This window comes from Odocoileus virginianus, chromosome 3, assembly GCF_023699985.2.
Source record: "Odocoileus virginianus isolate 20LAN1187 ecotype Illinois chromosome 3, Ovbor_1.2, whole genome shotgun sequence".
NCBI lineage: Eukaryota > Metazoa > Chordata > Mammalia > Artiodactyla > Cervidae > Odocoileus > Odocoileus virginianus.
This window is the reverse complement of record NC_069676.1, coordinates 22,810,878-22,837,460: the sequence shown is the minus strand read 5'-3', so window position 1 is coordinate 22,837,460 and position 26,583 is coordinate 22,810,878. Positions and strand designations below refer to the sequence as shown.

General features: G+C 39.0%; 1 long non-coding RNA gene across 1 annotated transcript in view; it reads left to right on the top strand.

Moving 5' to 3' along the window:
• Window positions 1–26,583, top strand: part of LOC139032196 (uncharacterized) — a 156,765-nt gene that overhangs the window by 104,663 nt on the left and 25,519 nt on the right. The gene's annotated exons all lie outside the window — the stretch shown is intronic.

Here is a 26,583-nt window from a genome sequence, read left to right as displayed (position 1 = left end):
GTGCTGGGTCTTCGATGCCGTGTGGGCTTTTCTTTAGTTGCTGTGAGTGTGGACTTCTCATTGGCGTGGCTTCCTTTGTTGCTGTGTGTGGGCTCTGGGGCGCCTGTGCTTCCGAAGTTGTAGCTCATGGGCTGAGCTGTGGTGCATGGGCTCACTGGTTGTCGCAGAGTCCGTTCAGTTCAAGGTCACCCTCTGGACAAATGCAGGAGTGGAGGAAAACTGGGCTACTGATTGGGGTAAGACTGTGGAACTTTCGAATAATCTTGAGGCAGAAGCAAATGAAATTTAGGAAACAGGCTGATGTATAGCAGTCAGCACTGTCATCCACACACTGTCTAGGAAAGAATTGTGGGGGGAGGGTGAAAGAAGGATGACCTGCAGCTGATGTGCGTGTCTTTACAGTCTGGGGAAGACTTGGCCTGCGAACAGCTGTGACGGAGGGGCTCTTTGGTGGCTCCACTGAAGAGAGCTCCCAGCATCTCTCCATATTTTAAAACAGCTGTGCACCGAATCCAGACCAGACTCTGGACTGTCGTTCCTCTTCAGATTATGTCTTTGCCATCATGAGTCATGTATCAAGCTTTTCCTAGCAAAGCACCACTACAACGTGGCTAGGCATGTCATGACTTCTAGGAATGGCTAGTAGGAAGGCAAAAGGAGGAGAGAAGGATAATTTTAGATCTTGGCATAATTATAATGGAAGACTGTAGGGACAAATGACCAACATACGGTTTTGATTTTCTGTTTCTTTTATTTGTGATGGGCTGCCTTCCCTATTATTACAAATAATGAAGCATAATCCCCAAATAAATATATTTTCTGTTAATATAACGTAACAGGTATTTGGTAACATCTAGGACATAAAAAGTACATTTCAGTAAATAATTTCAAGATTCAAATGATGGGCTCTATGATGACTATCTCAGATGTGTTTCTTTGTGATTCTTAAAACTCAGAAAATGTATCCAGTAATCCATCCATCACAAATCAAGATACTTCTTTTTATTTTTAAGTATGAATCATGTTTTAAAAACATTTTTGCTTTTTAACTAATAGGGATCTTAGATTCTCCAACAGGGAAATACACATGGCATAGATAAAAGGAAAAAAGGAGGAAAATTAGAATACTTTTCACCCATGTTGTTCCTTTCAAGTGGTCTGGAAAGGAGTTCAGTGATAGAAATTGGAAAGACTTTGTCCGTGTTTTTGATAGTACCCACAACTTAAATTCCCATCATGGGTTGCAAATATAATATTTATATTTTTGATATTTCTTTCACTAAGAAAATGATTACAAAATGCAAGTTCTTAATTACACTTTAATTTCTTCAATGAGCCCTTGGCAAACAAAGATAATAGTGTCATTTTGGATGCGATTCAGCTATCTGATGAATGCTAAATTGAAATTTGTTTGATCTAATCCCTCTCAATGGCTCAGCTGATAAGTTAATTCCGAGTGATGCCATGAAAGCAGGCATCACAAGCCTTATCCTATTGTTGGAAGGCATGTTCTTGGCAAGAAAAGACACCCACATCTGTGAAGTCTATAAGCATGGCCCTTTATTTTCTTTCATTCTGAGATCAATTTTTTTCTGTTTCATTAAACCTAGGTACATATCCAGTTGGAATTCAATCCCTGTGGCTTCACATACTTGCATTTGGATTGATGGATGTTAAACATGGGTTTGAAACTGTTATCTGAGTTCCTTTTTGGTGCTAAGACTCCTTCAATCAGGTTCTCCAAACCAGTCCTTGGTCAAGCCCATGTTTCACTGTAAATAAATAACCCTTGATCAAGAAGAGAACTTTTTATTTTCTATAAAGTGAGCAAATGTTTCCCTCAAATTCTAGCCTGTCCACGTTTGTCTGAATTGCTTGTATATATGAAAAAAGTCTTTGCTGCAGAATTTCAGTGCAACTTCTGAAAAGTCACTTAATGAGAGTGTTTTCATTCATAAAACAAAGGGGATAGAATAGGGCTAGATCATTAAATAGTTTCAAATTCTGAAAACTTTTAAATTGAGAGCTTATAAATGTAGCATGTGATTTGAGAATTTATTCCAACAGTATTATCCTTATTCTAGATAATGTTTTTTTAATGTCATGTTCTCACTGTGAATAATTTTTTTCAAGTAATGATCTCATTGCAGCTACAGTTACCTAAACTTGCCCTAACCAACTCATTTGTTCCATACTTTTTCAGATTTGCTTTGTTTAATTTTAATCTTATTGTAAACCGTGTCATCAGAAAGTATACCTTTTGCTTAGATTGCTTTTGGAATTCAAGGAATGTTTAATGATACTTTAAAAAAAACAAGTACCTCTTGTACTTTATATCTGTTCTTTATTCAAATCTATATAGATTTGAATATATAGAATTCTTTATATATTTTATATAGAATTATTTTTCAGCCTGTGAAATGTTTTGCATATTTCCTTCCACTTCTAAGCTTCCAAAATAATCTGAAAAGAAGCAGAATCACCACAAAGCAGGACCAAAAGAGGGATAAAAACCCCTTAGATTTGTTCTTGCAATGAATTAACTACACTTTAAAAAAACTCTGTCATACATTTAGCTACTTGTTAAAATATTGTTATATATTTAGAATAATTTGGGAAAAGGTAAAAAAGAAATGGAGACATCCTGGATGTTTGAGAGTCCTTTGATAGAATTATATAAACTAAGTTCAAACATCAGTGGTGGGAAACCCCTGGTGCCCGACATACAAATTTCTCCTTTAGAAGGCAGACATCTGGTAATGCCAACTTTTGGCCTGAAGCAGTTGCCAGGGGAGTTTCAACTACAATTCCACAGGATTCCTTTACAGGCTCTTTATGGTCTTGCTTTTTTCCTTGCTGGCACTAAACAGGTGAGATACATTCTCCTTTGATAATTAGTGTCATCTTCCTTGGGGCCTCTCTTCTTCCATTTTACATTTGTCACATTGAACCAGCTCAGATAATTCTAAAAAATAAAACACTCTAATTTCTCTTCCTTTTGATGCCTCCCTTTCTCCTTAAGTGCAGCATTTTTTTCTTTTAAAGGTATGTATTAGGCCCTTCCCTGGAGGAGGGCACGGCAACCCACTCCAGGATTCTTGCCTAGAGAATCCCATGGACAGAGGAGCCTGGCAGGCAGTCCATTGGGTTGCACAGAGTCGGACATGACTAAAGCAACTTAGCACACGTGCATTAGGGTATCTTAGAGGCCATTCTAGTCTCACCAGTATTTTCTGGATTCACAATTTGCATTTGGTTCTAGTTAGCTCCTTGGGTATTTACATGTACATATTTACTGAGTATAAAGGCCTTTAGATCAGTGACATGATACAACTATTTAAAGTCAGTCAAAATACAAGCATCATAAAACTCACCACACTGATCATAGTTTGGTTTAATTACTTTTTGTCGTTGTTTTATTGAAGTATAGTTGATTTACAATGTGTCAATTATTTCAGTAAAGCAAAGCGATTCAGTCATATGTGTATATACATTCTTTTTTTAGTATGTTCTTTTCCATAAGATTTATCATAGGACATTGAATATAGATAGGTCTCTTTGCTATATAGTGGGACCTTGTTGTTTATCCATTCTACATGTGAAAGCTTAGATCTCCTAACCCCAACCTCTCACTCCATCCCTCCCTCAGCACCCCCCCGCCACCGGCAACCACCAGTCTGTTCTCTGTATCCATGATTCTGCTTCCATTTCATAGAAAGGTTCATTTCTGTCATATTTTAGACTGCACATGTAAGTGATATCATGATATTTGTCTTTCTGACTTACTTCACTTAGTATGATAATTTCTAGTTGCATCCAGGTTGCTGAAAATGGCATTATTTTGTTGTTTTTTTATGTCTGAGTAGTGTATTCCATTAAATATATGTACTGGATCTTCTTTAGCCATTCATCTGTCAATAGACATTTAGGTTGCTTCCTAGTCTTGGCTATTGTGAATAGTGCTGCTATGAACATAGGGGTGCATATATCTTTTTAATTCATAGTTTTGTCCAGATATGTGCCCAGGAGAGGGATTGTTGAATTATATGATAATTCTATTTTTAGGTTTCCGAGTAACCTCCATCCTATTTTCTATAGTGACTGCACCAACTAACTTTCCCACCAACAGTTAATTACTTTTTTTAACACTCTTTTTTTCCCTAGCAATACTGTAAGCTCCATGAGGTCACAGCACTTTTGTTTTCATTTAGTTTGGTTTCCTTTTGTATTTTACAGTATCCAGCACAGTGCCTAGTACACAGTAAGAACTCATAGAATTCTTGCTGTTACTGAATGTCGGTGATGCTGATATTCAAGTCACATCAAACAATGATAAACATTTATTGAGATTACTATGCATAATTCATTTGATACTATTGCATAATACATAGATTATTAAAGAAAATCTTCAATGCATGATTCACATGGAAAAAAATTAAGGAAGTTTAGAAGATCCCTTTTTCTCCTCAAATGACATGCCCTTTTTCTAAAGCCTAGAATGTGAGTTATAATGGGCCAAATGTGAAAGCTGGACATAGACAAAGGCTGAGGTCAAAGCCAGACTGGAGATTAAGTAAAAGATTTCCATGTAAGAACAGTCCTCTGAAAGATAACATCTTCACTGATGACTGAGATGTTCCTCATGGTAAACAAAAAACCCCAAGAAACAATGAAACAAAACCCACACCCATGGAGGTGGAAAGTGACCTTAGTTCTGCTTATGGCAGAATATGGAAAACAACCCCCAGAGAATTTGTCATCCCTATTCTGCACCCATTCAGGTGGGAAGTCAGAATTCATACTTGCCTGGTGTGACACTTAAAAAAAGACACTTGAAAATATTATTTAAAGTAGCTCTAGACTGATAGTCCTCCTAGGCATCTGCCAGAAGCAAATGTTCACTCTTTGGAGACAGAATAAATTTCAAACCCATACTTCAAAGAGTTCTCCCAGACTACGGTTCACAATTACATTATCTCACCATTAAAAAACCACTCATTCACAAGAAACAAATTTTACGAGTGAGAGTCATGGAAACAGTAAAGCACAGAGTCCAATTTGCAAGAACCATGATACTTGAGATCAAAACTGTGATATAATGTATGCTCTGCTGCTGCTGCTGCTGAGTCGCTTCAGTCGTGTCCGACTCTGTGCGACCCCATCGACGGCAGCCCACCAGGCTCCCCCGTCCCTGGGATTCTCCAGGCAAGAACACTGGAGTGGGTTGCCATTTCCTTCTCCAATGCATGAAAGTGAAAACTGAAAGTGAAGTCTTTCAGTCGTGTCTGACTCTTCGCAACCCCATGGACTGCAGCCCACCAGGCTTCTCCATCCATGGGATTTTCCAGGCAAGAGTACTGGAGTGGGGTGCCATTGCCTTCTCTGAATGTATGCTCACTATGTTTACATGAATGAAGACATTTAAAATGTAATTTAAAAATAAGAGATTAAAATTAATTAGATAAAATTTCTAAAAATGAAATAGTTTAGATTATAAAAACCCTTTGGAATAACTAAACAGAAGATTTGACACAGCTCAATAATCAACTGAAAGACCTATATGAAGAAAGTATAAAAAATATAGTCCAAACAAGAAAAAGACAGAAAAGGTATCAAAGAATCATTAAGAGACATGATGGACAGAGGAAGAAAATTCAGTGTACATATAATCAAGTGAAGGAACAACTAGAAAGAATGAGTGAGTGGCAACTGTCTTTAAAAGTAGCTGAAAAAATATCCAGAATTAATGGAAGATAGCAACCAATACATGGATTCGGGAAGCCCAAGTCTTAAATAAAAGTGACTAAAGACAGAAACAATGTGTACGTGGTCTTGTTAAAATGCAGAATACCACAGGCAAAGGAATTTTTAAAGCAGACAGAAAGGAAAAGAAGAAAGGCATTTCTGAGTAGCACCTAAAGAACAACAACTCTGGAATCAAGAAGCCTACATTCACATGTTGCCTCAGACCCTCACTAACTGGGTAACGTTAGGCAAAAGGGTGAACTCTCTGTGCTTAAAAATAACAAAAGAAAATAGGAATAAGAATTAGAGTATCTGCATCAAACTCACAGAGTTGTTATGAGGAATAAATAAGTTAGTACTTGTTAAGTACTTAGAATCTAGCATGTGACAAATGCTAGATGACTATTTTATGAATAAAGTTTAAAAATACAAGAGAGTAACAGATACTGACTTCTCAACAGCAGTAGTGGAATAAAACAGAATAATTATTCAAAGTTATAAAAGCAAATAACGAATCATCTGAAATCATGCAAAAGAGGTGTTTCTAGAAATGTGCCAAGCAAAGATATCTTTAATCAAACAAAGAATAACCAAACAAACTCTGATAGTCCAATGACTCTTTGTTAAAAATCCTTCTAAAAATTGTACTTAAGGGAAAATAAGTGATCCCAGAGGAAAGGCCTGAAATCCAGAAAGGAAAGATGAACAGCAACAACAAAAATGGTACACAAGAGTGTAGATTTAAACAAATGTTGACTACTTAAGAATATAAAAATAACTTCTTAAGTAGCATGAAATAAAACACTGGATATCAACAGCATATAATTACAAATGAGGAGATAGGGGTTGGTTAAAGTATTTTTTGAGATCCATTTTACTCTTTGAGAAGAAGGTAAAACATTACCTAACTTTATAATATGCAAGGATAAACATTAATATACAACTTTAATATGGATCCTAGAGATGGGAATGGTGACCCACTCCAGTATTCTTGCCTGGAAAATCCCATGGACAGAGGATTCTGGAGGGCGGACTACAGTCCATGAGGTCACAAAGAGTCAGACATGACTAACACTTTAAATATGGAAGATGAAATTTCTAGGGAAACCTAGAGAACACTCAAAGAATAGATTTAGAGTTTATCCTAGGAAAAGACGAGAGTGACTGGAGTAAAATCAAGCCTCTATAAGACCTGAAGTAAGACCTCCCCTCTTTAGGCTATCACTGCATCACTTTAAGTAAGAATACACTTGATTTGACTCCAGATCTCCATCAGCAGGAGTCATTGGGAAGAACTAACCTGCTGCTGCGTCTCAACAGTAGTAGTTTCTAGAGCAACCACAGCCTCTCTGCCTTGGGATCTTCAGTTCCAGATCCTCCAGTTTCTTCAGTTCAGTTCAGTTGCTCAGTCATGTCCGACTCTTTGCAGCCCCATGGACTGCAACACGCCAGGCCTCCCTGTCCATCACCAACTCCCAGAGTTTACTCAAACTCATGTCCATTGAGTCGGCGATGCCATCCAACCATCTCATCCTCTCCCCTTTCCTCCCACCTTCAATCTTTCCCAGCATCAGGGTCTTTTCAAATGAGTCAGTTCTTTGCATCAGGTGGCCAAAGTATTGGAGTTTCCACTTCAGCATCAGTCCTTGCAATGAATATTCAGGATTGATTTCCTTTAGGATTGACCAGTTGGATCTCCTTGCAGTCCAAAGGATTCTCAAGAGTCTTCTCCAACACCACAGTTCAAAAGCGTCAATTCTTTGGTGCTCAGCTTTCTTTATAGTCCAACTCTCACATCCATACATGACTACTGGAAAAGCCATAGCTTTGACTAGATGGACCGTTGTTGGCAAAGTAATGTCTCTGCTTTTTAATATGCTGTCTAGGTGGGTCATAACTTTTCTTCCAAGGAGCAAGCGTCTTTTAATTCATGGCTGCAGTTACCATCTGCAGTGATTTTGGAGCCCCCCAAAATAAAGTCTCTCATTGTTTCCACTGTTTCCCCATCTATTTGCCATGAAGTGATGGGACCAGATGCCATTATCTTAGTTGAATTTTAAGACAACTTTTTCACTCTCCTCTTTCATTTTCATCAGGAGGCTCTTTAGTTCTTCTTCACTTTCTGCCATAAGTTATCTGCATATCTGAGGTTATTGATATTTCTCCCCGCAATCTTGATTCTAGCGTGTGCTTCCTCCAACCCAGCATTTCTCATGATGTACTCTGCATATAAGTTAAATAAGCAGGATGACAATATACAGCCTTGACAGACTCCTTTCCCGATTAGGAACCAGTCTGCTGTCCCATGTCTAGTTCTAACTGTTGCTTCTTGACCTGCATACAGATTTCTCAGGGGGCAGGTCAGGTGGTCTGGTATTCCCATCTCTTTAAGAATGTTCCACGTTTTGTTGTGATCCACACAGTCAGAGGCTTTGGCATAGTCAATAAAGCAAAAGTAGATGTTTCTCTGAAACTCTCTTGCTTTTTGATGATCCAGTGGATGTTGGCAATTTGATCTTTGGTTCCTCTGCCTTTTCTAAATCCAGCTTGAGCATCTGGAAGTTCATGGTTTACGTACTGTTGAAGCCTGGCTTGGAGAAACTTGAGCTAGCTTTGCTAGCTCAAACTTTGCTAGCATGTGAGATGAGTGCAATTGTGCGGTAGTTTGAGCATTCTTTGACATAGCATTTCTTTGAGATTGGAATGAAAACTGACCTTTTCCAGTCCTGTGGCCACTGCTGAGTTTTCCAGATTTGCTGGCATATTGAGTGCAGCACTTCCACAGCGTCATCTTTCAGGATTTGAAATAGCTCAACTGGAATTCCATCACCTCCACTAGCTTTGTTCATAGTGATGCTTCCTAAGGCCCACTTGACTTCGAATTCCAGGATGTCTGGCTCTAGGTGAGTGATCACACCATCTTGTTTATCTGGGTCATGAAGATCTTTTTTCTATGGTTTTTCTGTATATTCTTGCCACCTCTTCTTAATATCTTCTGCTTCTGTTAGGTCCATACCATTTCTGTCCTTTATTGTGCCCCTCTTTGCATGAAATGTTCCCTTGGTATCTGTAATTTTCTTAAAGAAATCTCTAGTCTTTCCCATTCTATTGTTTTCCTCTATTTCTTTGCATAGGTCACTGAGGAAGGCTTCCTATGTCTCCTTGCTATGCTTTGGAACACTATTCAAATGAGTATATCTTTCCTTTTCTCCTTTGCTTTTTGCTTCTCTTCTTTTCATAGCTATTTTTAAGGCCTCCTAAGACAACAATTTTGCCTTTTTGCATTTCTTTTTCTTGGGGAAGGTCTTGATCCCTGCCTCCTGTACAGTGTCAGGAACCTGCGTCCATACTTCTTCAGGCACTCTGTCATTCAGATCTAATCCCTTGAATCTATTTGTCACTTCCACCGTATAATCGTAAGGGATTTGATTTAGGTCATACCTAATGGTCTAGTGGTTTTCCCTACTTTCTTCAATTTAAGTCTGAATATGGCAATAAGGAGTTCATGATCTGAGCCAGTCAGCTCCCAGTCTTGTTTTTGTTGACTGTATAGAGCTTCTCCATCTTTGGCTGCGAAGAATATAATCAATCTGATTTTGGTATTGACCATCTGGTGATGTCCATGTGTAGAGTCTTCTCTTGTGTTATTGGAAGAGGGTGTTTGCTATGACCAGTGCGTTCTCTGACAATTCTGTGTTAGCCTTTGCCCTGCTTCATTCTGTATTCCAAGCTCAAATTTGCCTGTTACTCCAGGTATCTTTTGACTTCCTATTTTTGCATTCCCTCCCCTGTGATGAAAAGGACATCTTTTTTGGGTGTTAGTTCTAAAAGGTCTTGTAGGTCTTCATAGAACTGTTCAACGACAGCTTCTTCAGCATTACTGGTCAGGGCATAGACTTGGATTACTGTGATACTGAATAGTTTGCCTTGGAGACGAACAGAGATCATTCTGTCATTTTTGATATTGTATCCAAGTACTGCATTTCAGACTCTTTTTAGTGACTATGAGGGCTATTCCATTTCTTCTAAAGGATTCTTGCCCACAGTAGTAAATATAATGGTCATCTGAGTTAAATTCACCCATTCCAGTCCATTTTAGTTGGCTGATTCCTAAAATGTCTATTTTAACTCTTGCAGTCTTCTGTTTGACCACTTCCAATTTGCCTTGATTCATGGACATAACATTCCAGGTCCTTATGCAGTATTGCTCTTTGCAGCATTGGACTTTACTGCCATCACCAGTCACATCCACAACTGGGTGTTGTTTTTTCTTTGGCTCTGTCTTTTCATTCTTTCTGGAGTTATTTCTCTACTCTTCTTCAGTAGCATATTGGGTACCTACCAACTTGGGGAGTTCATCTCTCAGTGTCCTATCTTTTTACCTTTCCATAATGTTCATGGGATTCTCAGGGCAAGAATACTGAAGTGGTGCCATTTCCTTCTCCAGTGGACCACATTTTGTCAGAACTCTCCACTATGACCCGTCTGTCTTGGGTGGCCCTACACAGTATGGCTCATAGTTTCATTGAATTTGACAAAACTGTGGTCCATGTTTGAGCATTCTTTGGGATTGCCTTTCTTAGGGATTGGAATGAAAACTGACCTTTTCCAGTCCTGTGGCAACTGCTGAGTCTTCCAAATTTGCTGGCATATTGAGTGCAGCACTTTCACAGCATCATCTTTCAGGATTTGAAATAGCTCAACTGGAATTCCATCACATCCACTAGCTTTATTCGTGGTGATGCTTTCTAAGGCCCACTTGACTTCACATTCCAGGATGTCTGGCTCTAGGTGAGTGATCACACCATTGTGATTATCTGGTTCATGAAGATCTTTTTTGTACAGTTCTTCTGTGTATTCTTGCCACCTCTTCTTAATATCTTCTGCTTCTGTTAGGTTCATACCATTTCTGTCCTTTATCGAACCCGTCTTTGCCTGAAATGTTCCCTTGCTATCTCTAATTTTCTTGAAGAGATCTCTAGTCTTTCCCATTCTGTTGTTTTCCTCTTTTTTTTTGCATTGATCACTGAGGAAGGCTTTCTTATCTCTCCTGGCTATTCTTCGGAACTCTGATTGAAATGGGAATATCGTTCCTTTTCTCCTTTCCTTTTCACTTCTCTTCTTTTCACAGCTATTTGTAAGGCCTCCTCAGATAACCATTTTGACTTTTTGCATTTCTTTTCCATGGGGATGGTCTTGATTCCTGAATCCTGTACAATGTCACGAACCTCCGTCCATAGTTCATCAGGCTCTCTGTCTATCAGATCTAGTCCCTTGAATCTATTTCTCACTTCCACTGTATAGTCATAATGGATTTGATTTAGGTTTGCATTTCTTTTCCATGGGGATGGTCTTGATTCCTGTATCCTGTACAATGTCACGAACCTCCGTCCATAGTTCATGAGGCTCTCTGTCTATCAGATCTAGTCCCTTGAATCTATTTCTCACTTCCACTGTATAGTCATAATGGATTTGATTTAGGTCATATCTGAATGGTCTAGTGGTTTTCCCTACCTTCTTAAGTTTAAATCTGAATATGGCAATAAGGAGTTCATGATGTGAGCCACAGTCAACTCCCGGTCTTGTTTTTGCTGTCTGTATTGAGCTTCTCCTTCTTTGGCTGCAAAGAATATGATCAATCTGATTTCAGTGTTGACCATCTGGTGATGTCCATGTGTAGTCTTTTCTTGTGTTGTTGGAAGAGGGTGTTTGCTATGACCAGTGCATTCTCTTGGCAAAACTCTATTAGACTTTGCCCTGTTTCATTCCGTACTCCAAGGCCAAATTTGCCTGTTACTCCAGGTGTTTCTTGACTTTCTACTTTGCATTCCAGTCCCCTATAATGAAAAGTACATCTTTTTGGGTGTTAGTTCTAAAAGGTCTTGTAGGTCTTCATAGAACCGTTCAACTTCAGCTTCTTCAGCATTACTTGTTGGGGCATAGGCTTGGATTACAGTGATATTGAATGGTTTGCCTTGGAAATGAACAGAGATCATTCTGTTGTTTTTGAGATTGCATCCAAGTACTGCATTTTGGATTTTGTTGACCATGATGGCTACTCCATTTCTTCTAAGGGATTCCTGCCCACAGTAGTAGATATAATGATCATCTGAGTTAAATTCACCCATTCCAGTCCATTTTAGTTCGCTGAGTCCTAGAATGTCAACATTCACTCTTGCCATCTCCTGTTTGACCACTTCCAATTTGCCTTGATTCATGGACCTAACATTCCAGGTTCCTATGCAATATTGCTCTTTACAGCATGGGACCTTGCTTCTATCACCAGTCACATCCATAACTGGGTATTGTTTTTGCCTTGGCTCCGTCCCTTCATTCTTTCTGGAGTTATTTTTCCATTGACCTCCATTAGCATATTGGGCAGCTACCAACCTAGGGAGTTCCTCTTTCAGTATCCTATCATTTTGCTTTCTCAGACTGTTCATGGGGTTCTCAAGGCAAGAATACTGAAGTGGTTTGCCATTCCCTTCTCCAGTGGGCCACATTCTGTCAGACCTCTCCACCATGACCCAACCATCTTGGGTGGCCCCACACGGCATGGCTTACTTTCATTGAGTTAGACACGACTGTGGTCCTGTGATCAGATTGGCTAGTTTTCTGTGATTATGGTTTTAGTGTGTCTGCCCTCTGATGCCCTCTGGCAACACCCACCGTTTTACCTGGGTTTCTCTTACCTCGGACGTGGGGTATCTCTTCACGGCTGCTCCAGCAAAGCGCAGCTGCTGCTCCTTACCTTGGACGAGGGGTATTCAGCAATATGTGAACCGAGAACTTCCAGATGTTCAAGCTGGCTTTAGAAAACGCAGAGGAACCAGAGATCAAATTTCCAATATCCGCTGGATCATCGAAAAAGCAAGAGAGTTCCAGTAAAACATCTATTTCTGCTTTATTGACTATGCCAAAGCCTTCAACTGTGTGGATCACAATAAACTGTGGAAAATTCTGAAGGAGATGGGAATACCAGACCACCTGACCTGCCTCTTGAGAAACCTGTATGCAGGTCAAGAAGCAACAGTTAGAACTGGACATGGAACAACAGACTGGTTCCAAATAAGAAAAGGAGTACGTCAAGGCTATATATTGTCACCCTGCTGATTTAACTTATATGAAGAGTACATCATGAGAAACACTGGGCTGGAAGAAGCACAAGCTGGAATCAAGATTGCCGGGAGAAATATCAATAACCTCAGATATGCATATGACACCACCCTTATGGCAGAGAGTGAAGAGGAGCTAAAGAGCCTCTTGATGAACGTGAAAGAGGAGATTGAAGAAGTTGGCTTAAATCTTAACATTCAGAAAACGAAGGTCACGGCATCTGGTCCCATCACCTCATGGGAAATAGATGGGGAAACAGTGGAAACTGTGAGAGACTTTATTTTTTTGGGCTCCAATATCACTGCAGATGGTGACTGCAGCCATGAAATTAAAAGACACTTACTCCTTGGAAGGAAAGTTATGACCAACCTAGATAGCATATTAAAAAGCAGAGACATTACTTTGCCAACAAAGGTCCGTCTGGTAAAGGCTATGGATTTTCCAGTGGCCATGTATGGATGTGAGAGTTGAACTGTGAAGAAAGCTGAGCACCAAAGAATTGATGCTTTTGAACTATGGTGTTGGAAAAGACTCTTGAGAGTCCCTTGGACTGCAAGGAGATCCAACCAGTCCATCCTAAAGGAGATCAGTCCTGGGTGTTCATTGGAACGACTGATGCTGAAGCTGAAACTCCAGTACTTTGGCCACCTCATGCGAAGACTTGACTCATTGGAAAAGACTCTGATGCTTGGAGGGATTGGGGGAAGGAGGAGGAGGGGATGACAGAGGATGAGATGGTTGGATGGCATCACTGACTCAATGGACATGAGTTTGATTAAACTGTGGGAGTTGGTGATAGACAGGGAGGCCTGGCATACTGCAATTCATGGGGTCACAGAGTCGGACACGAGTGAGCGACTGAACTGAACTGAACTGAACTGTAGTCCATGTGATCAGTTTGATTAGTTTTTTGTGATTGTGATTTTCAGTCTGATGGAGAAGGATAAGAGGCTTATGGAAGCTTCCTGATGGGAGAGACTGACTGAGGGAGAAACTGGGTCTTGTTGTGATGGGGGGGCCATTCTCAGTAAATCTTTAATCAATTTTCTGTTGAAAAATTGCTGGGGCTGTGTTCCGTCCCTGTTATTTGACCTGAGGCCCAACTATGGTGGAGGTAATGAAGATAATGTTGACCTCCTTCAAAAGGACCCATGCATACACTGCTATGCTCAGTTCCCCCAACCCTGCAGCAGGCCACCGCTGGCCCACACTTCTGCCAGAGTCTCCTGGACTCTCACAGGCAAGTCTCAGTCTCTTGTGGGGTCACTGCTCCTTTCTCCTGGGTCCTGATGTGCATAAGGTTCTGTTTGTGCCCTCCAAGAGTGGGATCTCTCCAAGGATGGACATTTTCTTTTCATGCATCTCACATCTTTAGGCCTGAAGGTTGCATGGGTTTTTTTCCTAGATTTCTTTTTCACAGACGCCTCTATCTTTGAATCACAAATTATCAGATTATACCATTTATTACTTGAACTGAGTTCAGTTATCTGTTTCCCCTTTATCAGGGACATATTCTTTCCTTCCTTAAAAATTTTAGCTCCTGGCTTTTTCTCTACAAGTTCCTATAAATTTAAAGTGCAAATCTCAGTGGGTTATTTTTATTCAGAGTTAATTTGGAGATGGTGGTGAAGAGGGAGACTCTGCTCTGTGTGGTCATTCACAGATTCAGGGCAATGTATGCTCTGCTATCTTCACCATATGATTTCTAAGGACACTGTTGAGGTCAATGTCCTAGTGGCAGACAGCAAAGAGAGAATAGGATCATGAAAAATGTTTTTCTGAGGTGGGAAGGGAGAGTAAGCTAAGTCTGGTGGAGAGTACCCAGGAAGAAGGTAATTAGTTAGTGAATAGCTAACTAGTCTCTGTCTTAGTCTTTGCTTCTGGCACCAACTTGCTCTCTTTTTTTGTTTTCCCCATACACTCATCCTCACCAGGAGGGAATAACCCAAAGTCCCATTCATTTACTGCATCCATTGCAAAGGTCTGGATCTGTAGGTGCTGCATAGTACTATTCATTAGGTCTAAAAGTAGCTCTAGAGGCCTATAGGCTAAAGACAGATTTATGGCCCCTACCCTTCCAATTCGTCCTCCGGCACAAACAGGCACACACACACATAACACAATGTCTAAGCAGGGACAAGATAATTACAATTCAAATTTGTGCTTTGAAAAGAGAGATTCACAACCATGATGAAAGCCTGAGGGGTGAGCATTGTCAGTGCTGTGACCCCTGGTGAATGGCGTTCCTCTCTTAGACCTAGTTTGCTCTCTGGTAGGAATGCTTTTGTTCATTGTTCTTTGTGAACTCTGGTTCCACTTTCTGGGTGGTTTGTCCTTGCCTATTATCTTCCATGGCCACAACTGAAGTGGATTTAAGGGACTGTCAATTCTGGGGCTGTAAAACTTTTGTAGCCCACTCCATCCTGGCACACAGTTGGAGCCCCAAGAATTGTTTTTTGGCCCTAAAACTCAAAGTGCTTTTCAGTTGAGGTTTGTTTTATTTTGTCATTACAATTCCCTTGAAAACTTAGTAGGCGTTGGGTTGATTTGTTATCATTAGTTTACCCACAAACTTCCCTAGACATATTGGTCAAGCCCAGGGTCTACTTCCTTGCTTCTAGGCCACTCTCTCCACAGAATGTTGCCAGATCTGAAGCCATTAGTTTAAGGGAGAAGACCATTCCCTTAATCTGATCATTGCCACAGAGTTGAGTCTTAATGGGGCTGTGTTGTTTAAGGACTTTTTATTTGTATTTACTCTGTTTTGAGTTGGTAGCTATGAGCTTTGCTAGCATTCTGAGGCCTCAAACCTCTATTTCCTTTTATTGCTGCTTCTAAACAGCCAGTTCTTGCCCAAGCTTATTCTTTCTTCTGAGATATTGCTACCTGCATCTAGTAAAAATCAACCACACTTTTAACATTTTTCTAACTTTCTCACCTTTGAACCAAAGATTCAAAGGTAGTTGATTGGCTTTCCAAGTAACAGACGTGTCAGTTCTAAGATGCTTGGCCACAGGATAGCAAGTGCCTCGGTCTTTCCAGTGTCCAGCAGGCATCACTGTTAGTTGGCCATTAAGCCAGCGCTGTGTGCTCCTCCTGTGATCTGGACTGACTGTTGCTCGTGATGTCATCTTTCTCCAGCCTCCCCATGACTGCTTATGCTCCAGCCACACTGGCTTTCCAAGATTCTATTTACCTTCCTAGTTTAGAGCCCTTGATGATGTCTCTCTGGGTTTAGAATATTCTTCTCTCAGATATTAACATACAAGTTTCCTCTTATAGATCTTCGCTCAAAAGTCAGCTTTTTTTTTGTGAAGCCTTCCATAGCTACCCTGCTACCAATCCGTTAAATCGTCATTTTGTTTTACTTGTTTTACCCACAGTTTTGGCTGGTGTGACACTTTCAAACTAGCTCCTCTGTACCTTCACTCAGTGTGACCTCCCCCATAACCCCCAATTTTGGAAAGCTTCTTTATTTCTGACACACAAAAAAATATGTTCCAGGCTCACATAAGGCCTTCTTTATCCCAATTTTAAAATTAAAATTTTCCAAAAAAATCTGATCTTTCTGAGGATGAAAAAAGAGTTTAAAATCTGGATGCTATGGGTACTCATTCAGCTGACATTGCTTTTAGACTATCAGTAGACAATTAATTTCAGTTTTAGGGAATTATTTTATAATTAGTTTAAAATTTTTCAAGTAATAATGCATTTTCATGATTCAAAAGTTAAAATTGTATAGACATATATATACACAGTGTTTTGCTTTCATCCCTGCTCCTTGCATTTTTATTCCCTTGCCCTCTACAATTGACTTTTGAACCACACTGGTTGAAATTACATAGGTTCACTTATGTACAGATTTTTTTCAGTAGTGAATACTACAGTAGTATAGTGCATGATCACTGTTGGGTGAATCTGCAAATACCATAGAACCAAGGATATAAGAAACGATGATACCAAACATGCTAAGTCACTTCAGTCGTGTCCAACTCTTTGTGACCCAATGGACTATAGCCTGCCAGACTCCTCTGCCCTTGGAATTTTCCAGGCAAGAATACTGGAGTGGGTTGCCATGCCATTCTCCAGGGAGTCTTTCTAACCCAGGGATGGAATCCACATCTCTTTCATCTAGAGTATTGGCAGGCAGATTCTTTGCCACTAGTGCCACCTGGAAAGCCCTGTGCATCAGGAGGGCCAACTGTAAGTTATATGTGGATTTTTGACTGCATAGAGGGTGGCACCCCTGATGCCGACTTTGCTAAATACTCAACTATATGTTGATTAATTTCTTTCTTTTACTTACTTAACCCTTTCCATCTTATTCTGTGACCTTTTCCCTACAGATATACAATTTTATTAGTTTCTTGCTTACCTTTTCATTGTTTTATTTTGCAAATACTCATTGCATTTTTCTTCCTTCTTATACAAAATATAGCATAAGATAGATACTCCTCTGTACTTGCATATATTTGCTTAAGGATATATGGAGGCAATCTCTCCACATCAGTGCATACAGATCTTCCTTTTTAAAAACTGCTTGGTATTGCACTGAGTGGCTGTATCAGAGTTTATTCAACTATTTTTTTATTGCTAGAGACTCGGGGTTTTTCCCCCAGTCTTCTGCTCTTACTAACAATGTTGCAGTGAATACCCTTGTGTGTATGTGATTTCATACTTGTGGAGACATATCAGTAGAATAAATTATTGGAAGTGGGTTTTCCCCAACTAAAGATAATATCTGGAATCTTGTTAGAGGTGGTGAAACTCTTGTGCGTAGGAGTAGCATCATTCTGTTTCCCACCAATGATATGACCTTTTTTCCGCCAAGCTGGTAAATAAGAAATGGTACCTTGCTATGGTTTTACTTTACATTTCTTAATATGAGTGAGGTTGAGCATCATTTAGTGTGTTTAAGGGGCATTTTTTTCCTCTATGTACTCTTTGTTCAAATCTTTCCCTCATAGTTCGGTCAGGAACTTTTGGTCTTTTTTCACTTTCTAGTCGCTCTTCACATATCAGGAAAATTTACTTTTGTCTTTGATAGTTGTTGCAAGTTTTTTTTTTTAATGTGTTATTTGTCTTGCAATTTTCTTATACTATTTTCCCCCAATTCTTGACTTGTACAAGTTTTTAATATTATGTGTTTTCCTTTGTCAGTCTTCTCTCTTATGGCTTTTGGAATTTATATATTTAGTAAAGTCTTCCCTAGTTGAAAGTAATAAGACAATTCACTCATGTTTTCATATCATATTTTATATGGTTTTCTTTTAAAATATATATATATATATATATATATATGTATTCTTTTTTGGAGTTTTTCTTGGAGTATATAGTTAGGGATCAGTCCAGCTTTATCTTTCTCCAAGTGGCTATTCAGTTGTTCCAAAACCAGTTATTTAAAAGTGCATCAGAAGCTTATTGATATGAAAAGCCTGGTTTATCATATTTTTATTTCCCATATGTATTTGAATCTAGTTCTGGAATTTCTATTCTTTTCTTTTGGTCTACCTGGTTATTCATATTGAGTACAATACCATTTTTCTTTCTGATATTTTGTGGTATATCTTAGTACCTAGTTCTGTCAATCCTCTATTGTTCTTTGTCTAAGTTTCCCTGGATATTATTGTTTATTGTTTATTCTTCTGTAAAAGCTTTAGAATAAAATTTTCAAGTTGCAGAGAAAGAATTTCTTTTAGCACTTTTATTGGGATCTTGTGCCTCTTTTTATTATAAGATACTTAAACTAAGATGGTCAGACTGAGTATTCACATCTCAGTTCTTGAAGTTCCTAACTACTAAAAAACAGAGGCTTTTCTGATTCAAATTCAAAAATAATAATCATATAAAACTGATCTTTACTTAAGCCACTGCATATTTCTGGTACCTATGATTCCAGATTTTTCCGTTTATAGACTTAAAAGCTTTCTGGAAGCTTTGCCCGTGGTGGTCACTTGCAGGCGAAGAGTTCACTTTGCAAGGTCACTTTGTCAGTCTTTTTTCCCAACACTCTGTACAGTTCCAAGTTTTAAGCTTTTTAAAATAAAACTATTTTCTCTTAGAATGATTAAAAGTGCTCTAGGGAAGAACCACTGGTTTGGAGGTCTGTATACAATTGTGTCATTTCTGGCTCAAATAACTTCTAGTTTGCTTGGAATTTTAACAATAGTTCTGAGGTTTTGCACATTAAACAAACTGAGCTTTTCAGTCGAGGAGTCCTGGTTGACTGATTTGAATATTCTTGAGAGATCTACACCTGTGAATAGCAGTGGAAGAGTATATTTGTCTCTCTACAAAAGACTCTATCCTGAAATTTAAATTGCACTTTTTTAGAGAAATTACTTGAAAATATGTATTCTACTAAAATGGAGAAATAGTACTATCTGAAAAGAAGAAAAGATTCCAGTCATATATGAGGGAAAGCTATCATAATAGCTATATTTCTCCAACACTGCACATATGTAATTTTTGTGATTACTAGTTACAGTATTCATGGGGTACCTTAGTAGATATTAGGGGCTTCCCTGATTACTCAATGGGTAAAGAATCTGCTTGCAATACAAGAGCCACAAGAGATGTGGGTTTGATCCCTGGGTCAGGAAGATCCCCTGGAGAAAGAAATGGCAAACCCCTCCAGTATTCCTGCCTGGAGAATTCCATAGACAGAGGAGCCTGATGAACTACAGTCAGTCCATGGGGTCACAAAGAGTTAGAAATGACTGAATGACTAATATACACACACATACACACACATATACACATAGACAAACTAAAAAACAGTGTTGGTAGTACTTAGGCATATAAGAAATACTGTAAGTAACTGTAAGACAAAGTGATAAGAACTTTTCAAGCACTCTCATTTAAAACAACCCAGTGGCTTAAAGGGAAGCCCAGGTAACTCAGAAGTAAAGAATCCGCCTGCCAATGAGGAGCTACAGGAGACATGGGTTCAGTCCCTGGGTCGGGAAGTTCCCCTAGAGGAGGAAATGGCAACACACTCCAGTATTCTTACCAGGATAATCTCATGAACAAAGAGTCAGACATGACTGAAGCATCTGAGCACACATGCACAACGGCTTAAATCCTATTATAACCTCCATTTTATAGACAAGGACTGTGATGGACTTAGTAATGTCAGTTATAATATGGAGGCATACTCATAGCATTAGGAGAGTACCAAGTAGTATGGAGCTTGGAGAAGTAGGGTGTGATGGTCATCTGTGTCTTTGTGAGAAGCAAAAAAAAAAAAAAAAACGGGCTCTATTCTAGATAACATGATGTAGAGAAGGTGATCAGTAAAGAAATATGTAGTATGTAGACTAAATATCACATGTTGATAGACTGGATGTAATAGAGTCAAGGATAATTAAGATATGTCTTCCATTGTTTCTTGCTTGGATGATTGGTACAATGAAGTGACTAATTGAGACTATAATTATGGAAGGTGAAATGGATTATGGAGAGATGATAGCTTGCTTACTTAAATATAATTTTAGATTTTTCTGATTTATGATTTACTATTCTATAAATATTTTACTTTTATGTTGTGTATTTTCTTTGCTTATAAGAAAAAACAGGTATAACATTTTGAAATACTTTCATTTCTTTGAACTGAACTATAAAAAAAAAAAAATCCATAACGAATTATCTAGGATCAAGGCAAAGGCAGTTACAAAAGGCAAAGTTGGAGAGGCCTTTATAGAGGTTACTTTTCCTTTGTAGCACAGTTTATGGACACACCTTCTTATTTAACTTTTCTGATTTAAAGTCATTGTTGAATTCTCTCACCAAACCCTCTCCTGCAGAGTGCAAGATCTCCTTCCTTCATCCCTGCTGTTGCTGATGTCCACACAGGCCTTATCCTCAGTCAAGCAGCTTGGGTGGGCAGGCAGTGATGGGTCGGAGTGGAGGAGTCTTAGGTCTAAAAGGGCCCCACTGTAGCTGCTGGACGATCATCTAGGAGGCACACGCTGCAGTGATTCTGACTGACTTGGAGGTTAGCAGGAAAACTTGATGCAAATTTACTAAAACCCTGGAGCATCAGTTTCAAATTTAACTTTTCCTGGAGCTGCCTTGATATCACCATGATAAACAGTATTATGTAAAAATACCGTAATGATTCATTCATTCCACAAGGCTTGTCTTCTGGTTCACACAGTAAAGAATCTGCCTACAGTGCAGGAAACCCAGGTTCTATCCCTGGTTGGGGAGATCCCCTGGAGAAGGAATGGCTATCCACTCCAATATTCTTACCTGGAGAATTCCATGGACAGAGGAGTCTGTTGGGCTACAGTACATGGGGTCACAAAGAATTGGACATGACTGAGCAACTTTCACTTCCCCCCCCTTTTTTTTTCTGGGATGACTCCATGGTACAGAGTTACACATAGATCTTAGTGGATATTTGATAAAGCTTAGGTCCCTGAGACTCAGATAGGGAGCTACTTCTTGGAGCTCCCCAGCCCTGTTTCTTCTTCTTCCTGGGGTGTATTCCCAATCTTCCTTCTAAGTAGGGTGTAGTCATGTAAGAGGTTCTCACCAATGGAAATATAGGAAGAAGTGTGTGTCATTTAAAAAGCAAGAATAGCTTCTCCCAGCTCTCTTTGCCTATTGACTGGTTGCATTTAAATGACCATGAGGTCACCATGATGATGAATACTCAAGGTGGAAGGATGCTTTGTTCCTGAATTTTATGTGAAGTCACCTTCCCACAAGAAATATCAATTTTGGTTTTACAAGAGAAGGATACTTATTTTATCTGAGGGACCCAGACAGTTTCTCTAGAGGAACTAATATTTAAATTAAGACTTTAAGTTGAAGAAGAGACCAAGTGGTCTAAATAAATTTTCAATCATGTTTGGATTTATCTATCCCAAATCAAATATTTCATGAAGGATGTTTTTAACTCACTCTAGCACAAGCTGGAATCAAGATTGCTGGGAGGAATATCAATAACCTCATATATGCAGATGACACTACCCTTGTGGCAGAAAGGAAGAGGAACTAAAGAGCCTCTTGACGAAAGTGAAAGAAGAGAGTGAAAAAGTTGACTTAAAATCAACATTCAGAAAACAAAGATCATGGCATCTGGTCCCATCACTTCATGGCAAATAGATGGGGAAACAATGCAAACAGTAAGAGACTATTTTGGGGGGCTCCAAAAATCACTGCAGATGGTGACTGTAGTCATGAAATTAAAAGATGCTTGCTCCTTGGAAGAAAAGCTGTGACCAACCTAGGCAGCATATTAAAAAGCAGAGACATTCATTACTTTGCCAACAAAGGTCTGTCTGGTCAAAGCTATGGTTTCTCCAGTAGTTGTGTACAGATGTGAGAGTTGGACTATAAAGAAAGTGGAGCGCCGAAGAATTGATGCTTTTGAACTGTGGTGTTGGAGAAGACTCTTGAGAGTCCCTTGGACTGCAAGGAGATCCAACCAGTCCATCCTAAAGGAGATCAGTCCTGGGTGTTCATTGAAAGGACTAATGCTGAAGCTGAAACTCCAATACATTGGCTACCTGATGCGAAGAATTGACTCATTTGAAAAGACCCTGATGCTGGGAAAAATTGAAGGTGAGAGGAGAAGGGGATGACAGAGGATGAGATGGTTGGGTGGCATCACTGACTCAGTGGACATGAGTTTGAGTAAGCTCTGGGAGTTGGTGATGGACAGGGAAGCCTGGGGTGTTGCAATCCATGGGGTTGCAAAGAGTCAGACATAACTGAGTGACTGAACTGAAACTGAAAGAGGGGATGTGCTTTGAAATCAATAAAGTTGACCAAAAAATACCCTTCATGGAATTTCTAAATGACATTCAATATTAGCCAAAAAGTAGTCATTGAATGGAAAGAGGGTATTTAAAAAATTTATACAGTAGTGAGATTCACGTCACAGTCATAAATCTATTCTATTTTCTTCATTTATTCAACTTATTAAAGACCAAACATCAGATGTATTATATCTTGGGGATATAAATTGTGAATAAGACATTCTCTCCCCTTATGGATAGTCTATTGAAAAGGAAAGCAGTTTCACAAAGGATCACATGAAGCAAAATATAAAGACAAACAGATTAATATGAAGAAAAAAACCCACAAAACTGGGAGATATGAAATACTCCAAGGGTTTCTGGTCTAGTCTGAGAGGTAGTTAGGAAGTACTCTCTGAGGCAAAGTGCTTTTGAATTGAGATCTAACAAGTGAGCAAAAGTTAACATGATGAGAAGAGACAGGGGTGAAAAGTTTTCCTCTGGCTGCTGGGGAGGTCTGAGCAAGGAGGAAGGATGAGAAAGTCTGTAGGCCAGAATGATTACAGTGTGATAATGCAGGAGGTTTTAAAGCTGCAGCAACCGAGGTCAGAAAGGGATGATGTGAGGCCAGTGAAGAATTTTGCTGTAAGATTAGTAGGATATGGTTGTTATTAGTAACATTTTTGTTATTGTTTTGAAAATTCACTCTGGTTTAAATGTGGATGAGAATTAGAAGAAGTCAGAGTGGATGCTGGTAGAGCAGTAAGGAACCTATGGAAATCCTTGCAGGAGCCAAGATGGTGGCTAAGCCCAGGGTAGGCTGTGGAGCTGGAGAAAAACAGATGGATTAAGAAGATATTTTTAAAGACTGAATAAACAAAGCAACCAGTAGTGGCATGGAAACAATATTCAAGAGAGTTCATTTTAAAATTTCTGATTTACTGCCTAAAATCCATGGAATAACATTAATGGAACTGAAAATGTCTTTCATGATCTTGACATTCCATCCAATCAATTTGTTCACTTTCCTCTCAATGTTCATACATTTTTCCTGCGTATGTGTATCTAAGATATTTTCTAGACTTTCTGCTTGTCTGTCTTCAATAAAAAATAATTTCTCCAAGTAACCTAAAACTACAGTTCTTTAAAATTAATTGAAAACTTTACAGTAGTTTTCTTAGTAGAAAGCAGATAGGGTTTAAAGCTCTGAAAGGGGATTCTGGATTTAGTGTGGAAGGATCTTGCAATAATGTATTCCAGATGAAAACACAGAAAGATTGGAAAGCCCCAGTCCCCGAGGACTCTCACTTCTCAGTTCCCTTTCTGTCCCCACAGCCTCAACTCTCCACTGTACAAATGGAGAATTCTTCCAAATTTCCAGAATTTCTAATGTTTTTCCTGTATTTCTTCAGAATTCCCAAATGATAAAGTATCCTACTCTCATTGCCTTCTTTTTTCCCTTACTAAAACTGTACATATACATCTTTTGAATAACCATATTTTAAAACTTATTAAAGAAGGAAATGACAACCCACTCCAGTACTCTTGCCTGGAAAATCCCATGGACGGAGGAGCCTGGTGGGCTGCCGTCTGTGAGGTCACACAGAGTTGGACACAACTGAAGCAACAGCAGCATTTTTAAAATTTACTTTCCCAAACCCTGGGTTCATATCCTATGCCTCACATTGTTCTTTCTCTTCCAATGTGTGAACCTTCTCTTCTGCTTATTTGTACTTAACCAATTTTATTGTTTCTCATTTTTAAAGATTATTTATTTACTATCATGACTATATAAGTCATGTATAGAGAAATTTTTTTAAACTAATTGAGAAATGTCTCTTAACAGATAGTAGAACAACTATGAGGTTGGAATGATGTAGGTTTGACCACAAATAGCATCAGAAAAATAAATGTGAGTCACAAAGTCTCAGTAGAAATTCCTGGAGGTGGACATAAAATTAAGAAAATAGTGGTATTAAAGTTTTAATATGAATTAAGCCAGTATTCTCCACAACAGATTTTTACTTTTATGGTTTCACCAGATCAAAATTCTCCTTCACAGAAAGCAGAATAGGTGTGTATCAGCATTACTTTCAGGAAAATGAAAAATTTAACATTAGTTTTTAATTTTCTTGATAGAAGAAAATTGAAAGTAGATAGATGGCGTGTACATATGTGGGTGATTATTAAAATTTCATTTATGCATAACCACTTCGGCCAATCCACTTCTGATCAACACAAAATTGGAAGACTTTGCACTTAACTATGGAAGATGGTCCTAGAGAAGTAGTTTGAAAGAGAAGGAAAAGTATAAAGTGGTTACATGTGGTCCCCCTGCATCCCTCCCTTCTTAGAGGGGTGAGGTGCAAGCTGAGTTTGGGGAAGCAGGGCAAGCAATTGCCCTCAGTATGCCTCAGCCGGACGATGTTGTATTCTTGACTACAGATGTGGCTTTGAAAGAGAAGAGCAAACTATAAGACACTGCAGCTGTCATCTTACTTGACTATAATGGGATCATAAGCAACCTAACACAGGCTCTTTGTTGAGTGAAGAAAAGCATTTCCATGGGTATTATTTTGAACTGTGTTCCAAAAATTCCATTGTGAATTAGCTGTTTGTTATTTAGAAAGCCTCTTACCACAAACTGTATTACAATTTAATGTATATAATTATAGTTCCAGCTGAACTATATACTAGCTGAAGTTTCAGCTTCAATCAACCACCCAGTGTAACATTCCTTTCATGGCAAGGCATTCTAATTTGGAAGAAGAAAAATATCTTCCCATTTCTGGCAGATTGCTTACGCGCAAAGAGAGGAATGCTTGGTGTAGAGAAGGTGACAGACGATAATATTCTAGGGATCATCCCACTGCTCATTCTTTCTTCTACCCAGTCCTCACTGGCATTAGTCCTTGAGCTAGGATCTGTGGGTCTTTAGAGAACTCAACTGGCCCATTAAGGGGGTGAGAGTCCAGAGCCAGTAGACATCCCAGACAAGAGTAGTTTATTTTTAAATTTTATTGAACTTCAGTTAATTTGCAATGTTGTATTAATTTCTGCTGTATGCAAAGTGACTCAGTTATATATGTTCTTTTTGGTATTCTTTTCCATTATGGTTTATCACAGGATATTGGATATAGTTCCTATACTATAAACTAGGACCTTGTTCTTTATCCATCCTATATATAATGGTTTGTATCTGCTAACCCCAAACTTTCAATCCTTTTTTCCCTACCCCCTTGGCAAATACAAGTATGTTCTCTATATCTGTGAGTCTGTTTTGGGTTTTGGAGAAAAGTTCATTTGTGTCATATTTTATTTTCCACATATAAGTGATATCATATAGTACTTGTCTTCCTCTTTCTGACTTATTTCACTTAGCATGACACTCTCTAAGTCCATCCCTGTTGCTACAAATGGCATTATTTCGTTCTGTTTTATGGCTGAGTACTATTCCATTGTGTGTGTGCATGTCTGTGTGTATATATACCGTACATACAGTCCATGTGATCAGAGTCAGACACGACTGAGCAACTGAGTTCATAGCACAGTATTCCATTGTGTGTGTGTGTGTATGCATACATACATGATATATTTACATTCCTACCAACAGTATATTCCTACCAACAGCTTCCTAGGTGGTGCTAGTGGTAAAGAACCCACTTGCAATGCAGGAGACATTAGAGAGGTGGGTTTGACCCTTGGGTTGGGAAGATCCCCCGCAGAGGAAATGACAACCCACTCCAATATTCTTGCCTGGAGAATTTCATGGACAGAGGAGTGTGATGGGCTACAGTCCATGGGGTCGCAAAAAGTCAGACACGACTGAAGCGACTTGGCACTCATGCACGTGCAACGTCTTCTTTGGAGAAATATCTATTTAGATGTTCATTTTTTGATTGGGTTGTTTTTTATTGTTGAATTGCATGGCTGTTTGTGTATTTAGAAATTAAGCCCTTGTTGATCACATTAT